This window comes from Strongylocentrotus purpuratus, unplaced genomic scaffold (assembly GCF_000002235.5).
Source record: "Strongylocentrotus purpuratus isolate Spur 01 unplaced genomic scaffold, Spur_5.0 spur5_scaffold_10, whole genome shotgun sequence".
Classification (NCBI taxonomy): Eukaryota; Metazoa; Echinodermata; class Echinoidea; order Camarodonta; family Strongylocentrotidae; genus Strongylocentrotus; species Strongylocentrotus purpuratus.
The window spans coordinates 3,795,063-3,805,945 of record NW_022145595.1 but is presented as its reverse complement, the minus strand read 5'-3'; the positions used below and the strand labels follow the sequence as shown (position 1 = coordinate 3,805,945).

The 10,883-nt window shown below is 40.0% G+C and overlaps 1 long non-coding RNA gene across 1 annotated transcript in view; it reads left to right on the top strand.

The window, feature by feature from the left end:
* The first annotated feature begins 5,922 nt into the window (after positions 1-5,922).
* LOC105440780 overlaps positions 5,923-10,883 on the top strand; it is a 30,051-nt gene continuing 25,090 nt past the window's right edge. Inside the window, exon 1 of the long non-coding RNA XR_004062999.1 lies at positions 5,923-6,224. This is a non-coding gene — a long non-coding RNA (uncharacterized LOC105440780). The remainder of the gene's footprint in view (positions 6,225-10,883) is intronic.

The window sequence follows — 10,883 nt, the reverse complement described above, 5'->3', positions numbered from 1 at the left end:
CCCCCCCCCCTCCTCCCCACACACCTCCCCAACTCTGACCTTTGTTCTACATTTATCAGGATTCTGTCGATATAGTAACGCATGCGCATTGTCTTTTTTTCATTGCGATAATATGCTAATAAGTGGAAAAGAGCTCATGAATATTCAAAATTTTAATTTAAATATTTTGCGCGCTGCGCGCAGTCCAAAATCCCCATTTCGCTGGTGCACTAAAAACTTGTCGTCTTCATAGGCTAATACACGATAAATGGAAGCAGTGTGCACTTTTGACCCTCCAAAATTTCCCCATGGCTAGACCATCGAAATCCAAGTTGGTTTGAGTTCGTTGGGCTAGACGGATGCAGAAGCGGAGTTGAACCCCCCCCCCCCCCCCCTGTGTATGGCTGTGTATGCTGCCCTCTTTTGATATCAACATTATAAATGTTTCTTGCAGTCAGAGAAATCCCTGGCCTAGTCTGCAGGCACAGACCCTAATTTGACACTTTATCAAAAATTCATTGTGCCTTGAGAGAAGTCTAGCCCAGCTACCTACTGGTAATTATTTAAAATTATTAAAAAACTTGAACTCGGCGTAAATATTCATAACTTAAAACTAAAACAACAACAACAACATGGTTGTGTTAGCAGCTACAGTACATTTCCTGCAAAATGAACAATGGAGAGTTCAAGGTTGTCAAGAGCCCAGATGATCTTTTTGATCTGGGTCTGGATGACATTGACTACGGAGACTTCAAGCTCCACTTCCTAGCCTAGGCTAAATATACTCTTTATACAGTTAAACCGACTTCTTTATTATTTTTTAATAATGATAGATATTAATAATGATGAAGAATATACATTTGATGTATCCTCATACAATATACTAGTCCAAGTGACTTTGACGGGACATTGCAAAACGTATTTGACAATTCATTTAGTATCACTCATGTAAATATTAGATCATTAAATAAAAACATTAATGAATTGCACCTACTGTATGATCATTCTATAAAGCACAAATTTGATATTATTGCTCTTTCAGAAGATTGGAATGTTACTAGTGTAGACACATTCCCATTAACAGATTATGTTTTGGAGGTTAACTGTCGCCAGGGGAATGAGAGAGGAGGTGGAGTAGGAGCATACATTCACAAACAAGTGAATTATGAAATACTTGAATTTAACGTTGCTCATGCAGAAAGCTTGTGGTTAAAAGTGTCTAAGAATAATATTGATAACTTTGTGATCGGTGTGATTTATAGGAAACCAAATACGAACATTGATGAGTTTCTAAATGGCTTACTTGGTGTATTAGAAAATATAAATATTGGTAGAGCAAATGTAGTTTTAATAGGTGAATACAATATTGATCTTTCACTAACAGGTACGCCAAAGATATCTGATTTTTTGAGCGCAATAGAATCTACAGGAATGCAACAGATAATTTCGTCGCCAACCAGGATGACAAATTTGACTTCGTCTCTCATTGATCATGTGTACTAATGTGCATAATTACGCCATTCATTCAGGCGTTATTGAAACTGATGTTTCGGATCATTTTCCAATTTTTGTGATTTTTAAAGGTCGAAATGGTTCAGGAAAGAGCTCCTTTGTGAGGAAGGTTACTCGATCTTATAGAAAGTACAACGTCTGTCTATTTCAAGAAAATTTGTCAAAGCTGAATTGGCAGCATATATATAGAAATGGAAATGTGAATGTAGCTTATGAGAATTTTTATGATATGTTTGTAAATGTGTGTGATAAACATGCACCTAATGTGACATTCAGCAGTTCAAAGAAAAGATCTACACCAAAAAAGCCTTGGATATCAACAGGTATTGTAAAATCTATCAGGAAGAAGCATAGTCTGTATAAAAAATATAGGTCATAAAATTTTAATGAAGAGTATGGAAATGAATACAAGAAATATAGAAATATGTTAGTAACTATTATAAAGAATGCTAAAAGAATGTATTATAGCGAGTCCTTTAGCGAAAATAGAAATAATATGAGGAAGACCTGGGGAATTATCAAAGAGTTAATTAGTAGAAATGATAAAAATAAGAAAACAAAGATTGAACAGTTAGTTATTTGTGATGAGGGAACGAATAAAGTTGTGTCTTCAGATGAGGGCATAGCTAATGAACTTAATAATTATTTTGTTTCTATTGGATCAACATTAGCAAAGAAGATTCCAACTGTTAATCTTGATTTCGAAAACTATTTAGCTAGAAGAAATGACAAATCCTTCTTGGAAACCCATAAAAGAACAATCCAAAATGTTAGAGTCCATCCAAAAAAGGGCAGTTAGAATTATTTCACCTGGACTATCATACTCTGACGCCCTTGTCTTTCTTAACCTCCAATCCCTTTCTGAACGTAGACAAAAACTATGCCTTAATTTGTTTACCCAAATTCGTAACCCCAGTCACATGCTAAACCATTTTCTTCCTGCTCCAAGAGAAACAAGATACTCTCTTCGGAACAGCAAAGACCTGTACCCTCCCAAATGCAAAACTAATAGATACAAAAATAGCTTCATACCCTGGTGTCTGTTTAATCTACAATGATCTTGCCAAATTTAATGTATTTTTATTGTCCTTTTTATTGAGTATATTCTCGTTAATCAAATGTAATAATTTTAATAAGAAGACATCAATCCTATTTTACATATTTGTGATTATCATACGACACCGTTTTATTAGTGTCTTCAAACTTTGTACAGGGTATTACATTTAATTAATAATCATTATTGCCAATTTTATATTGCATTGAGGTGCCGTGTAGATGTTTTACTTAAAATTGCACACTTGTTTATTATATGTATTTTATAATAATTTATAATGTAACAAATTTAATACCAATTGAATTTGACTGGATATATATATATATATATATATTTTTTTTAATACGGATAATGCATTATACCACCACTCAATTTGGGTTTACTGTCTCTCTCTTTCTTTCAAAATATTTCTCAATTTTAATTGTTGGACAATACGTTGATGTCAGTTGATATATGATTATTGGTCACATTTTTTTTTTTTGATCCTCAAAAAAATTTCAATTTGCACCCCCCCCCCCCCCTTGAGTGCCAGGGGGGGGGGGGCCCAACCCCCAAAAAAGGTAAAAATCACGTGATTTTACATGATTTTTTTTCTCAAGGGGGGGGGGGCCGGGCCCCCCCCCCCCTGGATCCGCCACTGGCTCTCGATGCTAAGAAATCCCATGGATATGACAAATTGCCAGTAAGATTAATTAAGGATACCCTATATTGTTGCGCCACTGACGTACATATTCAATTTGTCATTAGAAAAGGGAGAGTTCCCAGATGCATTGAAGACGGCAAAAGTGACACCTTTATACAAAAAAGGACCAAAGACCGACCCTGGAAATTACAGGCCCATTTCTGTTCTACCGGTCATTGCAAAAGTCTTTGAGAAATTAGCTAATGGGCGTCTAATGAATTTCTTAGAATCTAACAAGATTTTGTATGAACATCAGTACGGTTTTCGCAAGCGATATAGTACGAAGTTATCATTGATAAATCTTGTAAATACACTTATAAAATCAATGGATAAAGGTAAACCAACGCTAGGTATTTTTATAGATTTTAAGAAAGCATTTGATACTATTGATCACGAAATCCTTTTAGGAAAGTTAGAAAATTACGGTATACGAGGCATAGTATTACAATGGTTTCAAAGTTACCTTTCAAATCGATCGCAAGTCTTATGCTACTAGGAAATAGTATCAAGTAGGAGAAGGATAACATATGGTGTCCCTCAAGGTTCAGTCCTCGGGCCCACTTTGTTTCTATTATACGGTATATTAATGATTTACCATCTTCTACTAAATATTTTGAATTTAGATAATTTGCTGATGATTCAAACCTTTTTCATACTTTTGATAAAAGACAGAAAGAAATAGATATGAATGAAGTAAATATCAAATTTTTGGAAGTACAAAAATGGTGTTTTGTTAACAAGTTGACAATAAACTTAAAGAAAACAAATTATATGCTCATTAAGGGACAAAGGCAATCATGTAAAATTAGGGGTATTTTAAAACTCAGTGATACAGTGATAGATAGAGTCAGTGTAGCATCTTTCGTAGGAATTCAAATTGATGAAACCTTGATGTGGAAGGAGCAAATTCAGAACGTTAATAAGTGTATACGGAGGAAGATTGGACTGCTGTGTAAGTTGAGGCACTATGTGCCTAAGCACATTCTCATGCTCTTGTATAAATCCTTTATCCAACCGCACATACTTTATGGTATTGAAGTTTGGGGAAGTTGCTATAAAAGTCATTTAAATTGCATACTATTGGCACAGAAAATGGCCATGCGTGTGATAACATTTTCCCCATTTAGAACGAGTTCGAAGGCACTTTTCGTACGTCTACAGGTATTAGATGTGCATAATCTGTTCGAGCATTCAGTATTGACATTTGTATATGATCTGCAAAAAGGACATCTACCACATTCGTTGATGGATTACTTTGTTTTAATTAATCACATGTATAGAAAAAGAGGGAGAGAACATTTAATGCTACGATTGCCTAAAATGTAGTAAGACACGTGGGACTTTTTCAATTTCTTTCATTGGAGCAAAGCTCTGGAATAATTTGCCCATAAATATAAGAGAAGAAAAAACAAGATCATCATTTCGTCAAAATCTCAGAATTAAACTCCTTAGCAGAGATGAATCATAAGGATCAAATAATATGATATTAGGAAAAAATATGTGTTAATATGACTTTGCATACAGTTTTAGATTTTCGGAGAACCAATCCCGACTAGCACTCGTGCTAACTTTTGGTTCTCCCTTTAACAACATTTTTAAGTTACTTTTTAAGATTAAAAATATCCTTTATTTGAATCACTTAAACGTTATTGGAACTCTGTGAATTTCAATTCCAGCCACAAATCTCTACATATTATTAAGTTATAGCTAATTCACAGGTTTGATATGACATGATATATGATTAACTTAATTTGTATGGTTCAACTATAGATATTTTCTTTTTCTTTGTAACCCATGTACATGGATATGTATACAACATGTTATTTTTGTAACCCACTTGAATACATTTTGTAACATTGTGTTATGTTGTTGTTAATAAAATTCAAATAAAAAAAATTAAAAAAATGGCCTATGGTAGTCTTTTAGTGCAGACCAAAGAGATATATACTTAATAGTGTAAGTATATATTTATGGCTGCGTTCATGCTTAAATTTTGAAGGCAGAATGAGCGATCTGAAACGCTCATCGTAAACGCTCATCGTGATCGCAGTTCCACGATGTAGTGTTCATGCTTACTTCTCTGGCTCCCCCAGGCAATTCTCAGTGTGTGGCCTTAATTGGTCTTCCAGCTGGATTCGCAAACCTTCACTGTGCATGCTACGTAGACCCACTAGAGGTCAGTGCGTTGACCCCATTTAAACGCGTTTACAAATTGTAAACGCATCTTTTTGTGAGTTTACGATCGGCGATCGTGATCGCCGTTTTTCGGTGATTCTACAAAAGTGAGCTAAGACGCAACCGTGTTTTAAACTAAACGCGTAACAGATGCCTGATTCTGGCCGTCAAAATCAAGCATGAACGCGCCCTATGGTGCAGACTCACTTTTACGACTGACCAGGGTTTGTGCTTGCAGATTACCCCTGGCCTGGGGAGAAACTGCTGACTAGTCCAGATTCAGTCCGTTCGTTCTTTTTATCCCCCACACACAGCGCGGTCTCTCCACTGATCGGGCAATCCCCAAATTTCCGTCGAGGTCCAGATTTAGAGGAATGGCTAGGTCTACTTTCAACGTTGAGGGTGTGTTATTTCATCAGCTGAATGGGTGCGCTAAACGAAAACGGTACAGAGGCGCAGGCTGGACTAACTGCTGACCTAGTACTGAGACAATCATCCACGCGGTGGGTGCCGTTGATGAGTGCTCTCTTTATACAAAGTACGCTCAGATCAGAGACAACTTTATGCAGCTTACTGGCCAAGACGCTGGGAGAGCCATTATTTTATCACGAAAACGAAGGGTGAATGCTTCACAAACCTATCGTTAATTGGCTTCAGCTCTCACACCTCCTCACTCGATCTTTCACAACATCTCTCTCAGTTTCGTACTCCACGTTTTTATTCATGGTATTTCAACACAACAGTCAGAGTGCAACTTCGACCAACAAAATGCTGAAAAAAGACAGTAGATCTAGACCCTAAATGCATCATACAGTCAAGCTTGTAAGTTGAACCGATGTATTTTGCTTAGGCCTAATTTTAATGTATAGGTCTAGCCTAAAGGTATTGCATATGAATTCGCTTAAATTACATTTTAGTCCAAAGTTTGGTGGCGTACTTTGAATGAGTGTTACAATTACGTTCGGCTACCACCAGTACCACCAGAGTAGGCCGTCTTCCGCATCGGCGTCGGAGCTTCCCGGAGCTGAGTTGGTGTCTGATCGTGCACCCTGCCCTGCTGCATGCTGGTGTGTGCTAAAATCCTTCCCATAGAGATTGCACGCATCCCTATGCAGTCTACGTGCATTGCGTGACCATGCAAAAGATTCAAACCTTTATTCATTGCTTGTGATTCTGAATGTGATACTCATTAAATGAAGTGTCAATGTCGTATGAAAGAGCATTTAAAAGAGGGGTCATCTCAGAATTTTAAAAAACATTGAATGATTGATTTAAACATAATTGTTCATGTTGTTTCCATCGAACGGCCATCAAGGCATGGCATGGCCACACAGAATTTGTTAATGTTGGCGAGAGGGGTGAAATGCAATGAATTATTGATAATTTATCGCATTTTCTTTGCTTTTTAAAAATTTGTGGGGGCTGCCCCCTACTCTAGCCCCTGCTGCCTACGGTCCTGATTCAGTGGCAAAGCTATTAATGGCCTCCAGTGAAAAAAATACACGGGGGCTCGGGGCGAATTAGCCCCTGAAATGCCCAAAAGAGCCCCCGAAAGTAATAAAGGAGCCCCCAAAATTTGCATAGAGTTCAATGCAAAACAAATTTTAGAATGTTATTTTCATGCAGGCAAGGTTGAAAAGTAGCCCCCGAAAAATAAATATTAATTTTTTCCCTGATGGCCTCGTAACTGTTAGGCCCCAGGATCAAAACCGTGTTGGTGTGCTTATAAGCCCGGGGGGGGGGGGGGGGGGGGGGGGTACTCACGCATATTGCAGTGGCGGATCCAGGGGTGGGCCGAAACGGCCGCGGCCCCCCCTATTGGCGGCGCAAAAAAATTGAGATGGAAAAAAAAAAAGAAAAAAAGAAAGAAAAAAAAAGGGGAAAAAAAGGAGAAGATAAAAGAAAAGAGAAGAAAAAAGAAAAGAAAAGAGAGAGAGTTCAAAAAAGAGGAAAGAAAAAGAAGAGAGGAGCCGGGGAGAAAGAAAGACAACGAAATGGCACTAAAAATTAGTGACAGTAACGACGAATAAGGGAAAGACAAGGGGAAGGGGGGGGGGTGCGTGAAGGCGGATGCATTGAGGGGAGGGGGGGGGGAGGGGTGACTGGCCGTATTCTTATTTTTAGGTTATGCGAAACTGAGTCGGAATTATGCTTCTTTTAAAAAAAATCTTACCATGCTTGTTTATGTTAAGCCGTAGTGCATGAAAAGGTTAGAGTAGAAACACTTCTGAAAAGGCCGCGCCCGCCGGCCGGCCCCTCCAAAGAACCGCAGAATGGTAATCTATAAATTATGGGGTCATTCTTGATGGCTTGGGAGTCGTTATTAAGGAGGGGGCCAGCCCTACTCAAATGGTAGTGACGGTAACGATGGATAAGGGAATAAGGAGGAAAGGGATGCACATGCAGGCGCGTACGCAAGGGGGGGGGGGGTCGAACCCCCCCTCAAATTTGTGTCAAGTTGTCAAGTTGGTCCTGATGTGTATAATGCGTAGACCAGGGGTTCTCAAACTTTTTCTTTGACGGTCCAGAAGCGAATTCTATGAAAGCTGTAAAGGCCCGGTCACACAGGGAGGACGCATGGGGAACGCACGGCCAGCGCATTGGAAATTTGCAATTTGGGCCAGTGCGTTGTCGTTCGCTAGGCGTGCGTCATCATTCGTTACTCGTTCGTCGAGCGCGCTGGACCAACGCTGGACCAGCGCTATGCATGCGTCGTCATTCGCTGTGTGCGTCGGGATTTCTTGAGCATGCTCAAAAACGTGCGCCGAGCTCGACGCATGAATATACACGCCAAAGGCACGCCAGACATGCGCCGGAGCGCGCTAGACCAGCGCCAGACATGCGTGGAACGCGCTAGACCAGCGCCAGACAAACGCGGAGCACACGCCCTGTATACGCACAGCGCGCTAGCTACACGCCGTGCATTTTGTGTCAGCTCGCTAGCTTTTCCAAAATTATGACAAAAGTTAGGCACACGTTCTTTTCCGATTTCCAATGCGCTGGCCGTGCGTCGTAGAACGCGGTGCATGCGTGGACCATTCGTCCAGCGCGCTAGCAACACGCTGTGCATTCGTGGAAGTTGTTTTCATGTGCGCTCTGTGTGCGCCCTGTGTGCGCCCTGTGTGCGCCCTGTGTGCGCCCTGTGTGCGCCCTGTGTACGCCCTGTATGCGTCCAGCGCGCTATGCATTTGGTGTCAGCTAGCTGTATAGCTTCGACAAAAGTTGGGCGCACGACAACGCACTGGCCAAAATTGCAAATTTTCCATGCGCCGGCCGTGCGTCCCCCATGCGTCCCCTCTGTGTGACCGGGCCTTAAGGTCCGAAATGACACTTGTATACTGAAGATAATGAGGCTTGTTTTTGGTCTATATCTGATCCAAGGAGAATTGTTACAGTTTAAAAAAAAACAGAACCGCCAGTGCTTCCACTCGTTTAAATAACCCCCAATATCCTGGAATTTGAAGGAATTTTCTTAAAACTTTCAAAATGCCTCTTACGTGGATTTATTTTTTGGATGAATCGCTATGACGTTTTAATATATATTATTTATTGAGTGGGCTTATTTTGCTTTCGAATGGATCCATACAACATGGAAGAGCTTGAGGGGCCTGGCAGAGCCTTTTCAAGAGAGAAATTGTCTTTAGAAATTGTCTTTTAAATTCACACTAGCGTATAGCACTAGCGAGCTCTCCGATCCAGGCTAGACTCTTCGCGAGCGGTTTCATTGGAATTTTAAGCGGTTCCATTGGAATTAATCGAGAAATTCCCCTCGCTAGCGTGTAAATAAAAAATAGCTAGCTGACTGGCTCTCCAATCAATTAGGGCTTCTACAATCTTAATCAGGGGCGGCGATTTCTTTTCATGACCAGTGGGGGACGGACGAAATGCGAGGGACGAGGGAACATAGTGAGCAAGAGGGGCCAGTGGCGTAATGAGCAGAAACGTTGGGGTGTGTGTGTGTGGGTGTAGGGGGGGGGGGGGCTCATGTGTTTACGATCAGGTAGAGCAAAGCGAGCGAAGCAAAAAGCTTAAATTGGCGTGGGGTCCAGGGGCAAAGCCCCGGCGGGAGTCAAGGGCGGAGCCCCATGAAGCTCAGGAGTTCTTTAGGCATTTAATTACGGTCAGATGAGCATTTTGATAAGGTTTATTTGTGATACTGGCAGGTCACTAATTTGGAGTGAGGCCTAGGGGGCGGCGCCCCCAGAATCTCAGGGTTTTAAGGCATCAAATTATGATCAGACGGATGAGCATCTAGGGGCCGCCTTAGGGCCCTCGGAAGGGTCCAGGGGGTAGATTCCAGGGGAATATAATGCCATTTTAGCAACATTTGTAAATTGTTGGTATCAAATTAGAAATAAACCATGTTTGATTTTATTGGGGGGGGGGGGTACTGGTCCCCCCCATCAGTACGCCAGTGAACGGGGAGGAGGTGACGGAAGTGACTACCCCCATAGAGCCATATGATAAGTCTTATTATATAGCTCTATGCTACCCCCTCACAGGTTTGTTGTATTACAAAATTACATTCTTTAGCAAAACTATAGTATAAAAATTACAAGCAATATACTTTTTTCACACTTCAATTTTACTTTGCCGGTATCTAGTGTGCATTCCGAAGGGTTGTAAATATATATTAGGTAAATGTTAGTAAGTAGGCAGGAAGGGACTTTTTAAAAGAGCAAGCTGAATATTCATTTTTGTACCACAGATCTTATTCTATACACTATGAACACGACTGACAAAGAAAGCGGACAAAATATACAGTTCCTCATGTAGACAAAGGAACATCCCTTCACTGCGATTATGTAAAAATGTGTAGAACAGGTGTCGCATGCATATTCACCTTTTTACATAATAGCAGTGAAGGGACGTTCCTTTGTCTGCCTGAGGAACTGTATATTTTGTCCGCTTTCTTTGTCTGTCATGTTCATAGTGATAACTCTTAATCTTGTACACATACAATGTAAACTGTGTTTACGTGATACCAACAGAATACAAATTTCTACAATATTTACTCGTACATTTTGAAGGATATTAGTAAACCTCCATTTTAGGCCACAGTCCATGGGCTAGTAGTACTACCCAATTTTTCACATATCGGTCCCTTTCTGAATTGCCCACGCCCTCACCCCCCCCCCCCAAGAAAAAATATTTTCAAATTGTTACATGTATACACAATATAATTGATGTGTCAACCTTCATAATGATTATTGACCTCCTTTAAATTTATATATGGAAGACTTTAGAAGACAACTGTTACAGTTCAACTATAGGGCATGCTTTAAAGCATCTTCTAATCTGTCCTGACTAAAATGTAAAACGTTGTTCACATTTTGTATTCTTTGTTGAAAAACTTGCTTGCTGGCAAAAGTGTATGCATGTTTAAATTTTTGTTTACATGTCTAGTCCGGTTAATAATAGCACGCAATGATGTTATTATTCGACACGTTATTCACATTATCCTATCGATAAGCGTAACGA